General features: G+C 37.3%; 1 protein-coding gene across 29 annotated transcripts in view; it reads right to left on the bottom strand.

Annotated features, from left to right (window-relative positions):
- The window catches only part of RIMS2 (regulating synaptic membrane exocytosis 2), a 701,736-nt gene that overhangs the window by 468,141 nt on the left and 219,294 nt on the right, over positions 1-14,301 (bottom strand). The gene's annotated exons all lie outside the window — the stretch shown is intronic.

Raw genomic sequence — 14,301 nt, 5'->3', positions numbered from 1 at the left:
ATTTTAAAGAATAGTCATTTAGGTGATTTCAAGATGGCAGATTAGGGAACAACATAGTGCACTAGGATAGAGATGAACAGTAAAAAATAAAAGTGTAGGAAGTGCACTCTCAGGAAAGAATTGGAGAGAAAACTGCACTGGAAATCCTACAAGAGAAAGAAAAGCTACATGGACCATTGTGAAAGGTGTAGGTACACAACACAAAAACAATCACAAGCACAACTGCAGCAGTCCAGAGCTGGAGCAGGAGGCAGCCTGGAGATAAGAGGTCATTGCCACAGAAGCTGTGCTCAGCTCATAGTGAAAACTGCACAGGTCATCTGTGCGATTTGTACAGTGGCATGAAACACACTTGGGGCTAATATCTGGGCACTGAAATCTACCATGCTCAACTTGGGTACCCTGGATACCCACCCCACCCCTGAGCACTGACCAGAGCTCCCTGGCCACACCCACCACACACCTTTTGGTATTCACTGAAAGTGCAGATATTCCATTAAGCCACAGAGAAATAGCTCAAAAATAATGTCATCAGAGGAAAACAAACAAACAAACAAAAATCAACAAATGCCTATAAACAAATGAAGAAATTCAAGAAAAAAGAATAAGAAAGACACTATGACCCTTACAAAGGAATGCAACATTTCAATATTAGAATGTAAAGATGAAGAGATTAAGCAAATGCTGAAAACAATTCAAAAAATTAATTATAGGATTACTCAAAAGCCTTCAGAAGCAAATCCATGAACTAAAGAAAACAATACATGACAGGAATGAAAATTTTGCCCATGAAATTGAGATTTTAAAGAGAAATCAAAATCAAATATTAAAAAGGAAGAATTTGATAGATCAAATAAAAACTGCAGTGGAAAGCCTTAATAGCAGACTTGGTGGGGCAGAAGAAGGACTATCTGAACTTAAAGACAAATATTCAGAAATCTTATAGTTAGACAAGAAAAAATCAAGAAGAAAATAGAAAAGTTTAAAATAGTGTTAAAGATTTATGGGATACTTTCAAACAACCCAACATATGGGTCTTATGAGTTCCTGAAGATATGGACAGAGAGAATAAACTAGAAGGCCTATTCAGTGAAATAATTACAGAAAACTTCTCCAATTTGGAGAAAGAAAGGGACACCCAAGTAAAGGAAGCACGGAGCTCCTAACAGACATGAACAGTAAAGATCTTCACAATGACACATTGTAGTCCAGCTTTCCACAGTAAAACATAAAGAAAAGATTATAAAATGTCCAAGAGAAATGCCCCATTACTTTCAGAGGATCTCCAATTAGTTTTTACAGCTAACTTCTCATCAGAAACCCTACAGGCTAAGAGAGAACAGAGAGACATAGTCCAGGTATTAATAGAAAATATCTATCAACCCAAAATACTGTACCTTGCAAAGCTCTCATTTATGAATTAATGTGAAATAAAGATCTTTCATAACAATCAGAAATTGAAAGAATTTGTCACTACCTGTCCAGCCTGTATGTCAACAAATTGGGAAACCTATAAGAAGTGGATAGATTGCTAAATACATAAAATTGAATGTTGAATATCAGCTTGGATCTAGCACAAAAACACTTATAGAAGAATGAAACAGAATAGAAACTCCAGATACCAATCCACACATCTACAACCAACTTATCTTTGAAAAAGGAGCTAAAATCAATCCCTGGAGCAAGGACAGTCTCTTTAACAAATGGTGCTGGGAAAACCAGATCTCCACATGCAGAAGTATGAAATAAAACCCCTACCTTACACCTTACACAATAATCCATACAAAATGGATCCAAAACTTAAATCTATGACCCAATAGCCTCAAATTACTAGAGAACATTTGGGAAACTGTGTAAGACATTGGCATAGGCAAAAACTTCTTAGAAAAGTCCCAGAACCACTAGCATCAAAACCAAAATTGACAAATGGGATTACATCAAGCTGAGAAGCTTCACTGCAAAAGAAGCACTCAGCTGTGGGGACCCATGAGCCGGCCATGGGCCCACATGCTAAGGCTTAGCTTGCTGACCATTGGCAATAGTTACTGCTGTGTGGATGTTTATGGTTTCTGTTGAGCTGTGATATCGGGACCATTTCATAACCCCAGGCTAGAGTCAAAACAACTATGGCCTTGGGGCTTCCTGTACTTCTTTTCCCACTGACCAAGGCTGAGAAAACACCAGGTGGAAGCTTGTTGTTAGCACCCGAGTCGCCTGCTACGTGACCAGGAGCTTGATTGGATGAAGGCGCGTGATCACCTTTATGGTTGGACAAGGAACGCATGGACTGTGCGTGATCAGGCACCCGATTGGAGCACCGCCGCATGGACTGTAGCATGGACTAAGCTTGCATTACATGCTTCTGCAATGATATACTATATAAGCTGTTTGTGATAAGGTACGGGAGCTTCCCCTTTCCTTCGGAGCTCCCCTTGCTCAAGGGTTTCTCTTTCTATCCTGTTTAAATAAAAGTCTACTGAAGACCGATCAGCTGGGAGCAGTGTCGTTCCTTTGCGGGCAAGGGAACCACACTCAGCAAAGTATAGAAGGAACTGACAGAATGAGAGAAAATATTTGCGAACTATGTAACTGATACAGGCTTAACATCCAGAATTTATAAAGAGTTTAATAAATTCAACAACAACAGGACAAACAATACAGTTAAGAAATGGGTAAAGGATCTGAACAAGGATTTTTCAAAACAGGAAATCCAAATGGCCAACAGATACTTGAGAAAATGCTCAGGATCACTAGCCATCAGGGAAATGCAAATCAAAACCACAGTGAGTCTCACTTCACTCCATCTAGAATAGCTCACATGCAGAAATCCACAAACGACAAATGATGGTGAGGATGTGGGGAAAAAGGTGCCCTGGTCCACTTTTGGTGGGAATATAAACTGGTCAGCCACTGTCAAGACAGTATGGAGATACCTTAGAAATGTAAATATAGGTCTATCAAATGATTTAGCAAGCCCACTCCTGGGAATTTACCCAAACCAAAAGAAATCAGCACATGAAAGTTATCTGTATCCCCTCATTCATTGCAGCAAAATTTACAATACCCGAGATATGGAATCAATCCAGATGTCCATCAATTGTTGACTGGATATTAAGAAATTATGATCTATATACACTTTGGAGTACTACTAGCTATAAAAAATAAAATCTTATCTTTGTAACAAGATGGACACAACTAGAAACCATTATATTTAGTTAAATAAGCCATTCCCTAAAAAGACAGACATGGTATGTTTTCCCTGTTCTGAGGTAACTAATAGCATTACTGGAGTGTAATGTATTGGCGTGAAATAGACATTTTCAAGATTTGATGATTGTTTATAGCCCTTGTCTCTTCTGTTGAAGAACAGTGTTTTTGTTTGTTTTCTTTTTTTCTCCATAATATCTTTTGAACTCTTTTACTAAGTGTAGTGTTAACTACACAATTGTTAAGTAAACTGAAAATACACCTTTGTAAAAATTAAGAGTGGGGATGTGAGAGAGGAGGAAGAGGAAAGGATGGAACACAGATGGGAGGAAAGGCAAGATGAAAGTGTCACTATGTTCCTAAATCTGTATGCATGAAATACATGAAAATTGTATAACTTAAATAAAATTTTGAAAAAAGAATAGCCATTTAACTTAAAAGTTGTGATTCACAAACTAACATGTACAATATACCTTCTGCATCTGTAACTATTATTTTTTAAATCTTTGGGTCTTGTTAAAATAACTCTACTAACTTTTTAAATAGATGGCAGTGTTTTTTCAATAGATACTTTTTTTCTTTTCTTAATGCATGTGTTTTGCGATTGAGTCCCACCTAGCATATGGCCAACATCAACAAAAATTTGGTATAAGTTACACACTAACAAATGAAACTGCATTTTAATTTTTAGCATCTTGCTGATGAAATACTTATTGCAAAAATTAAAAATTACCAAATGAAACATCAATAGTGGCAAATTTTTACTTTGAAAATCACAAAATTGTGATCTAAAAAAATATCCGCACTACTTGCTTTGCATTCTGCAACACAATTGTTCCACTATAATTTCCTGCATATATTTCACATACACTTGATCTATATTTTCCACACTTAATCTTGGCCAAAAGGCTGAGAAGTGGCTCTATATTTTACAATAACCTTATTTCCTGCCATCTCAAGTGTTAAAGAATGAGTCATGACTAAACTGACCAATATACCAAACAGCAAGTGGGGCAACAAATAACACACTTCTAGCACCACCACCAGACTTTTCTGTTGCCTTTCATTTTATCAGTAAGTATCTTGCAACCTGTTCTTGAACAAAAATGTTAGCTATCTGTGTCTGAAAAGTTGGCAAAAGATGAATTACTGCTGGCTGTATTTCAGTTGAGAATTATAATCACTGCTCAAATACCCCATGCAAGAAGGAATCATAGTAGGAGCTGGTAAGTACAATGTGAAGATTGACCTAACTCACTTTAGCTTATTTTAATGCAATCCTTAATAATGCTTCACATAAAAATCTAGGACAAATGCTAATCTATGCAGGATTCCAAGACAGAAAGTGCAAACCAGGACTGTCTGGGTAAACTGACATATATTACAACTCTATTTACAGGTCGTGTAAAACAATGAAACTTCAGAATTATTCATGTTTAATTCCATTGAAAACAAGAATGAAGATCCTCTCTATTCAGTCAAATCTGACATTTATAGTATTTAATGAGTGGGTGTTGAGGTGCAGGAGGTTAAAGTGCTGCTTGAGACACTCTCATCCCATATTGGAGTGCCTATGTTCAAGTTCTACCTTTGCTTCTGATCCGGCTCCACACTAATGCATACCTTAGGAGGCAATGGATGGTGGCTCAAGTACTTAAACCCCTGCCAACTACATGGGAAACCCAAATGAAGTTCTTTATGCTGGATTCAGCCTCACCCAGTTCTGGCCTTTGCAGGCATTTTGAGAAATAACTAAAAGATGGAAGAAACAGAAAGAAAAAAGTTCCTTTCTGCTAGTCCATTCCCCAGATGTTCAAAACAGTCAAGGCTGGGCTAGGCCAAACCCCAAAACCAGAAACTCAATCAAGGTCACCCATATGGGTGGCAGGGATCCAACTACTCAAGGTATCACTCCCTGACTCTCAGAGTTTGCATTAGCAAGAAGCTAGAATCTGGAGCCAGAGCCAGGACTCAAAACCAGGCACTCTAAAATGGGACACAGGAATCTTAACTACTAAGCCAAACTCTTGCCCATAATCTATTGTGATTGTGCTAAGCAATTTTATTTGAATTTTAGAATCTATGTAATCCAAACTGAAGAGAAATGACAATATTGAATATTATAATTAACAGTTTTGAGCTTTATCATTAATAATATTGAGTTTCATAATTCATGAATACATTTTATCTTTCCATTTATTCAGATTTTCATTTCTTCCATCAGTATTTCATGGTTTTCAGCATACAGATGCTATGCATGTTTTGTTATATTTGTATCTAAGTACTTCATATTTTAAAGCTAATACAAATGTATTTTCTATTTTCATATTCTTAGAAGTGAGGTTTTAAAATTTTTTATTTCCAAATTATTTCTAAATACAAATCGTTGTCATATAATGACCTTATAACCTGCAACTTTGGAAAACTCATGTGTTATTTCTGGTAGCAATTTTAAAGATTGCTTTAACTTTCTATGTAAAAAATCATGCCTGCATCCCACACAGGCATCGATTCGGGTCCTGACTACTCCATTTCTGGTCCAGCTGGAAAATCAGCAGAAATAGTTTAAGTGGTTGGGCCCCTGCCACCCACAAGGGAGACCCAGAAAAGCTCCTGGCTCCTGATCTCAGCCTGCCCAGTCCCCAGCCATCTGGAGAGTGAACCAACATATGGAATATCTCTCTTTCTCTGTATCTCCCTCTCAGTTTGTAACTCTTTCCAATAAATAAATAAATCTTTTTTAAAATGATAAAACAAGCATGCTCTCTGTGAACAAAATATTACTTTTTTCTCTTGCATCTGGATATATTTGATTTTATTATAACCTATGCACTGGTTAGAAATCCTACTAAAATAGTGAATAGCATAGGTGAGAATGGACATTTTTGCTTTGCCATTTTTTTTAAAAAAGACTTACCTATTTATTTGAAAGACAGAGTTACAGAGAGACAGAGGCAGAGAGAGAGAGAGAGGTTTTCATCCCCTAGTTCACTCCCCAAATGGCCATAATTATTGGAGTTAGGCCAATCCAAAGCCAGGAACCAGGAGCTTCTTCTGGGTCTCCCGCACATGCAGGGGTTCAAGGACTTGGGCCATTTTCTACTGCTTTTCCAGGCCATAACAGAGAGGCGCATCAGAAGTGGAGAAGCCAGGACTTGACCTAGTTCCCATATGGGATGCCAGCACTGCAGGTAGCAGCTTTATACAACATCACCAGCTGCTGCTTTGGTTTTTTTGTTTGTTTGTTTGTTTGTCTGTTTGTTTGTTAATTTGATTAAATGTGATTTTTATTTTTTATCAGATAGTCAAAGCATATGATTCAAACGATCAAACACTCCACCAGGGTATATGGTAAAAAACAGCAGTGTCCATTCCACAGCACCCTAAGGTATTCCAACTGTTGTACCTCCTTCAGTTGTGTTTATTTACTCCCATATTATGTTTATATGACTATTTTTGATTTTTAAAGTTCATATATGACCTATTGACTTTCTATATACAAGACAAGGATTTTATTCTTTTTGTTCACAAAGAAACCTTTTATTTAATGAGTACAAATTTCTTAAGTACAATTTTAGGTATAGAGTGGTTCTTCCCCCCATATCCACCCTCCCACCCCACTCCCAATCCATCTCCTCCTCCTTCTTCCATGCCATTCTTCATTAAGATTCATTTTAATTAACTTTATACACATAAGACCAACTCTATAATAAGATTTCAACAACTTGGCACCCACACACACAAAAAAATATATAAAGAACTGTTTCAGAACAAGCTTTACAGTTAATTCTCATAGTACACATAATTTGTTTTTGACAGGTAGAGTTACAGACAGTGAGAGAGAGAGAGAGAGAGAGAGAGAGAGAGAAAGGTCTTCCTTCTGTTGTTTCACTCCCCAAATGGCCGCCATGGCCGGCGTTGCAACGATCCGAAGCCAGGAGCCAGGTGCTTCCTCTTGGTCTCCCACACAGGTACAGGGGCCCAAGTATTTGAGCCATCCTCCACTGCCCTCCCGGGCCACAGCAGAGAGCTGGACTGGAAGAGGAGCAACCGGGACTAGAACCTGGCCCTCATATGGGATGCTGGCAGAGGTTCAACCAAGTGAGCCACAGCACCAGCCCCAATAGTACTCATCATTAAGGGAAGAGGTCCTGCATGGGGAATAAGTGCACAGTGAATCCTGTTGTTAATTTAACAATTAACACTCTTACGTATGACATCAGTGGTCACCTGAAGATTTGACATGAGCTGCCAAGGCTATGTAAGACTTTTGAGTCCACAATCTCCGTCAGTATTTAGACAAGGCCATAAGAGAAGTGGAAGTTCTCTCCTCCCTTCAGAGAAAAGTACATCCTTCTTTGATGGCCCCTTCTTTCCACTGGGGTCTCACTCACAGAGATCTTTCTTGTAGGATTTTTTTTTTTTTTTTTTTTTTTTTTTGCCACAGTGTCTTGGTTTTCCATGCCTGAAACGTTCCCATGGGCTTTTCAGCCAGACCAGAATGCCTTAAAGGCTGATTCTGGGGTCAAAGTGTTGTTTAAAGCATTTGTCATTCTATGAGTCTGCTGTGTGGACTGCTTACCATTTTGGAACATTTTCTCCTTTTTAATTCTATCTATTGTTATTACCAGACACTTGGCCTTATTTATGTGATCCTTTTGATACTTAATCCTATCTATCTGCTCAATAAAACAGTAAGATCACTTTAACACTTAGGATGGCATTATTACCACCCATCTTGATGGGATTTTGAGTCCCATGGCAAGTTTTTAGCTTTACCCTTAGAAGTCAGTCCACAGGAATGTATACAAAACTGCACAACTCCTCCCCATCTTATTCCCACTTTAGTTTTTACTGGGATCTATTTTCAATTGACTTTATACACATATGATTAATTCTATGTTAAGTAAAGAGTTCAACCAATGGTATTAAGAAGGAAAAAAAAAAACTGCTCCTCAACAGTCAAGACAAAGGCTGTTCAAGTCCTTGCTTCTCATAGTGTTAATTTCACTTCTACGGTTTCCTTTTAGGTGCTCTGTTAGTTGTCACAGATCAGGGAGAACATATGATATTTGTCCTTTGGCACTGGCTTATTGTTTTCCAGATTCATCCATTTTGTTGCAAACAACAGGATTTCTTTTTAACCACTGTGTAGTATTCCATAAAGTACATATCCCATAATTTCTTTATTCAGTCTTCAGTTGATGGGCATTTAGGCTGATTCCATGTCTTAGCTATTGTGAATTGAGCTGCAATAAATATGGGGGTGCACATAACTCATTTATTTGCTGATTTCTTTTCCATTGGGTAAATTCCCAATGGAGTGGGATAGCTAGGTCAGATGGTAGGATCATATGCAGATTTCTGAGGTATCTCCAAACTGTCTTCCATAGTGGTTTTACCAGTTTACATTCCCACCAACAGTGGATTAGGGTACCTTTTTCCACATAGCCTCGCCAGCATTTCTTGTTTGTTGATTACTGTATGAAAAGGCATTCTAACTGAGGTGAGGTGAAACCTCGTTGTGGTTTTGATTTGCCCTTCCCTGATGGTTAGTGATCTTGAGCATTTTTCATGTTTCTGTTGGTCATTTGGTTTCCCTCTTTTGAAAAATGTCTGTTTAAAGTTCTTTGCCCAATTTTTAACTGTGTTGTTTGCTTTGTTGTTGTGGAGTTTCTTGATATCTTTATATATTAGTGTTATTAATCATTCATCAGGGGCTGGCGCTGTGGCACAGCAGGTTAACACCCTGGCCTGAAGCACCGCCATCCAATATGGACGATGATTCAAGACCCAGCTGCTCTACTTCCAATCCAGCTCTCTGTTATGGCCTGGGAAAGCAGTAGCAGATGACTTAAGGTCTTGGGCCCCTGCACCCACGTGGGAGACCCAGAAGAAGCTCCTGGCTCCTGGTTTCAGATTGGTGCAGCTCCGGCCAATTGGGGAGTGAACCACTGGATGAAAGACCTCTCTCTCTCTGCCTCTCCTCTCTCTGTGTAACTCTTTCAAATAAATAAATAAATCTTTTAAAAAATAATCCTCCATCAGTTTCATGGTTTGCAAATAATTTTTCCCAATCAGGCGGTTGCCTCTTCACTTTCCTGAGTGTTTCTTTTGCAGTACAGAAACTTTTCAATTTGTCAATTTGATGTACTCCCCCCCCCCTTTTTTTTTTGGCTTTTATTGCCTGTGCCTCTGCCATCTTTTCCAAGAATGCTTTGCCTGAATGTCTTGCAGGGTTTCCTCAATACTCTCTAATGATTAGATAATTTCAGGGCATAGATTTAGGTCTTTAATCCATTTTTAATGGATTTTTATGTAAGATGTAAGGTAGGGGTCTTGATTCATGCTTCTGCATGTGGAAATCCAGTTTTCCCAGCACCATTTGTTGAAGCGATTGGTTTTAGCTCCTTAGTCAAATAAAAGTTTGTTGTAGATGCTTGGATTGATTTCTGGCATTTCTATTCCGTTCCATTATTCTGTCCATTTGTTTTTATACCAGTACCAGGTTGTTTTGATTATAACTGCTTGTAGTATATCTTGAAATCTGATATTGTGATGCCTCTGGAATGTTTGTTGTATAAGATTGCTTTAGCTATTTGAGTCTCCTATGTTCCCAAATGAATTTCAGCATCATTTTTTCTAGATCTCAGAAGAATGTCTTTAGCATTTTGATTAGTATCGCATTGAATCTATAGATTCAATATTCAGCTTTTCACAATTAAGTGTGATATAGGCTGCAGAATTATGAGATATGTCTTTTTTCAAGTTGTGGATGCTCCTATTTCTAGTTGCCTGAGAGTTTTTATTAAAAGTGGAAGTTACAGAGGCAAGCACTGTGATACAGAGGTGAAGCTGCAGCTTGGGACATCTACATGCCCTATGGCAGTGCCTGGGATCTAGTCCCGCCTCCACTTCTGATTCAGTTTCCTGTTAAAAAATATACTCTAAGAGGCAATAGATAATAACTCAAGTATTTGAGTCCCTTTCTCCCATGTGGGATACCCAGACTGAGTTCTAGGCTCCTGGCTTCTGCTTTGCCCAGTCCTGAGTATAACAGGCATCAGGGTAGTGAACCAGTGTACAGAAAATCAATCGATATCTCTCTCTATCTTTCTCTCTCTCTCACTTTTGCTGTCTTTAAAGTAAATAAATAATTTTAATGGAAGCTGATGTTTGTCAGATACTTACTTCTATATCCATTAAAGTGATTATGTGATTTTTCTATTTTGTCAAAATAATGAATTACCATGATTTCTAAATGTCAAGCACACTCGATATTCATAGGGTAAGCCCTACTTGGCCATGATGTATCCTTTTTATACAATGAGGAATTCAATTTTGTAAAATATATTTAGGGGGACAGTGCTGTAGTACAGCCAGTTAATGCTCTGGCCTGAAGTGCCAGCATCTCATATGGGTGCCAATCTGAGACCCAGCTGCTCCACTTCCAATAGGGCTGTCTGCTGTGGCCTGGGAAAGCAGTAGAAGATGGCCCAAAGTCCTTGGGCCCTGCACCTGTGTGGGAGACCCAGAGGAAGCTCCTGGCTCCTGGCTTCAGATCAGCACAGTTCCAGCCATTGCAGCCAACTGGGAACTGAACCATCAGATGGAAGACCTCTCTCTCTCTCTCTCTCTCTCCCTCCCTCCCTCACTCCCTCTGACTTGCAAATAAATAAATCTTTTAAAAAAGTAAAATATATTTAGAATTTTAGAATTTTTGCATCTATTTTTATGAAAGATATTGACCTGTTGAGGGTTCATCTGTTTTGTTTTGTTCTGTTTTGTTTTGTTTTTCATCTCCTTGCTGTACCTTTGGTTTTGGTATCAGAATTATATTGACAAAGGAGAACAAGTTAAGAAATAGTCTCTCATCTTTAATATTATGAGTTTGTATATAAATGACATTATATCTTCCTTAAAAGTCTGTTACAATACACCAGTGATGCAATCTGAGTCTGTAGTTTTATTTGTAGGAAGATTTTTTTTAACCATAAACACTATTTCTTTAGTATATATAGTGAGTGTTATTCTTGGGTGAGCTTTGTAATTTTGTCATTCAAGGAATGTGTCTTAACCAAAAATAGTTTATAAAATATATTTCAAAAGTTGTTTTGAAACAAAAATATCATAAGACCCTAAAATATATTGCATCTAAGTAAATAAGCATTTGTGATTTTTATGAATTAATAAATTAATTAATACTCACTTACTCTAAGCTAAGGTCTAATGCCAACTTGGTATTCATTCATTTGATGAAAACTAAGAGTCCATCTTACAAAGCACTGAGAGAAAAGCAAAGTCATAAAACAAGCCAAAGTTATTGCAGTCTGTAGTTACAGATTAAAACTCAGTAAAGAAAGAAACACATTTCATCCTTTTCTATTTCCCAAATGCAGTTCTAGGTACAAGAGATTTCAATTTAACTTAATTGAAGCTTCTATCATTGAGGTCACCAGTTTCTTGGTGGAAACTAAGAAACAAATTACTAATATTTTAAACTGAAATTTTATGCCTTGTCATTAGCTCCATTTCACTGTCCAATTCAAATACTACTAAAATACATATTACGATAAGAAAGCAGTGAAGATGAGAAGGTGCAGTGGAGAGGGAGGGAAAGAGAGAGAGACAGAGAACAGAGGTAAGGATAGAAGCTGAGAGGCAGGATAAGAGCAAGGGGAAAAAAACATGTTTAACTGAAATCATTTAAATGGTTACAAAAGAAGATAGCAAAATAAAAAGAGAAATTCCAACAGCTCTAGGAGAACTATGTCAGGGGTTGGTAAATGTTTTTTGTAAAAGGTCAGAATGTAATTATTTGGGGCTTTGGGGCCCACATGGTCTCATTATCAACTCAACTATGAAACTGTAGTTAAAAGCAATCATAGACAATAAGTAAGCATGACTGAGTCCCAACAAAATATTATTTATACACAAGTGGCAAGCTAAAATAGGTCCAGAAACAGTTTGCTGACCCCTTATTATGGTAGAAAAAAATCTATTTTTTCACTGTTGGCCACAGATACATATCTAATAAATTACCATAGAATTTGTGTTTAAAAATAATAAACAAATTTTCTTTCTTGTTCATGAAAAAGGAACTGAATTTTCTTGAAAGTATTTCCCAAATAAAATTTTAAACTATAACCAATACAATTTTCTATGTACATCTATCAAATCTGATATTAAATTCTAACTTCTTCCTGCCTAAAAGTAATTTTTATAAGCCAAAGGAGCTGTTGGTTTGAATTTTGTGAGGTCCAGAAAGCAAGAATATGATTACAGGATTCTTTGAGTCCATAAACTATGTATTTATGAGTAATAGTAACTAAAAACACCAGGCAAAAGAAAACAAAATGGAACTACCACATATTGAGCCCACACATTAGGTCAGATCCTACTGTTCATTCAGGCTAATACTTTGTCAATGAAAGAAACATTAACAGCCATATTAAAAGATATAGACTTGTTTTCATTATCACTTTCTTCAAAGGTTAGACATACACTTCTAGCTTCCCCAAAATAAACTGATTCTTCCTAAACATACTGGATTTGCTTTTAACATATGCATAACTTCCTGACAACACACATTCTGTGACCTAGTGTTTTAGTATTTCCTCTTGTTCATCCCAAACCTTACTCTATAACATCCAAAGAGAGTTATTTCATACAGCGATATAGTTTTCAAGAATCTATCAATGTTCCCATCATCCATTTTAAGCATTTATTTACTTATTAAAAATTCTATCCCTACTGGTTAAGTACGTTTCTACTTTTTTTTATTCATATACCTTAACTATCACGTTGTTATTTTATGGATTTTCTTGTAGCACATACTATCAGGGCCTCTTCCACATTGCCTCATCATTTATCATTCCCTAATTAGCAGTTTCTTCTTGCTTTAAGCATCTGTAATACCTCCTGGGCTCCTGTGGCCTGCAAATTTCCAGATGCCTTTGCTGCAGCTACTCAAAGAAGGGAGTGAGCCTGCAGGGTTGTCCTCATAGGTCCCCTCCATTCTGAACTCTTAAAGCCAGGTCCCAGGCGTAGGGCAAAGGCAAACATAGTATCTCCCAGAAGGCTCTGTAAGATTCGTATAATTGCCAAAAGAGAACCTGGCCCAGCATTGTTTTCTCTAACTAGATCATCTTCAACTTCCCCTGCAGGTAGTACGTGGGACTGCTTTTCAAATAAACACTGGTCTTTTCTCTACTTAGGATGAACCCCAATTCAAAGTGGTCAGTCCTTTAACCTCAAATTTCTTGTGTTCCTAATACTTTGCCCAGAGACAGGTACACAGTATTCTAGTCATGAAACCACCATTTTTCCCTAAAGACAGGATTAATGTTCTGCTTCATTTTTACTAGTTTTCAAAAGAATAGATACATCCATCATCTCATTACTTCCTCAAGACATAGTGACACATCAGGGTGCTGGTTTTAGGCACAATCTAATATGATTCCTACTTACCTTGTTATAACTAATACCTCAGAACTCATTTTGCCATAAGTACAACTTAAATTTGTTTTTCCGCAATGCTTGACTGTGCATATTCACAAAGACATGTATCTGCCACTACTGGGCAATAAAAATAGTAATAAGCAAGGTGTTTTTTGTTTAATATTCAATTCAAACAGAAAAATAACATATAGAAAAATAATTATCCCATTAAAAATTTTCCTTCTCCCTCTTTCAGCAGTAGGAAATGCAAGGGCCCTACATATTATTTTTTTTAAAAATTTAACACTTTGAACATGGAAAAGCCTAAAGAACTCAGCCAAAATAATGACAACAGGATTAGCCTGGGGATGTATCAAATTCATGAAACCTTGCACTATAAACCTACTGTTTGATTTGCATTCACTTGCTTATAAAACTACATCACCCTTCAGCCCAGGATAGAACATCTAGAGACATTGTTACCTTCCCCATCCTCTTAACTCCCATTTAGTGCCATCAATCTGACCTCCAAAAGGCATCTTAAAACCATCACTTCATTCCTCTTTCTCCTTTCTCAGTTTGTTTTTCATAAAATAACAACCTCCTATCTAAGTTCTCTGTCCTATTCAGCTTCTTTATTTTAGGAATTCTATC

This window comes from Oryctolagus cuniculus, chromosome 6, assembly GCF_964237555.1.
Source record: "Oryctolagus cuniculus chromosome 6, mOryCun1.1, whole genome shotgun sequence".
In the NCBI taxonomy this organism is placed as follows: domain Eukaryota; kingdom Metazoa; phylum Chordata; class Mammalia; order Lagomorpha; family Leporidae; genus Oryctolagus; species Oryctolagus cuniculus.
The sequence above is the reverse complement of the archived record's forward strand: the minus strand, read 5'-3'. Positions and strand labels throughout refer to the sequence as shown.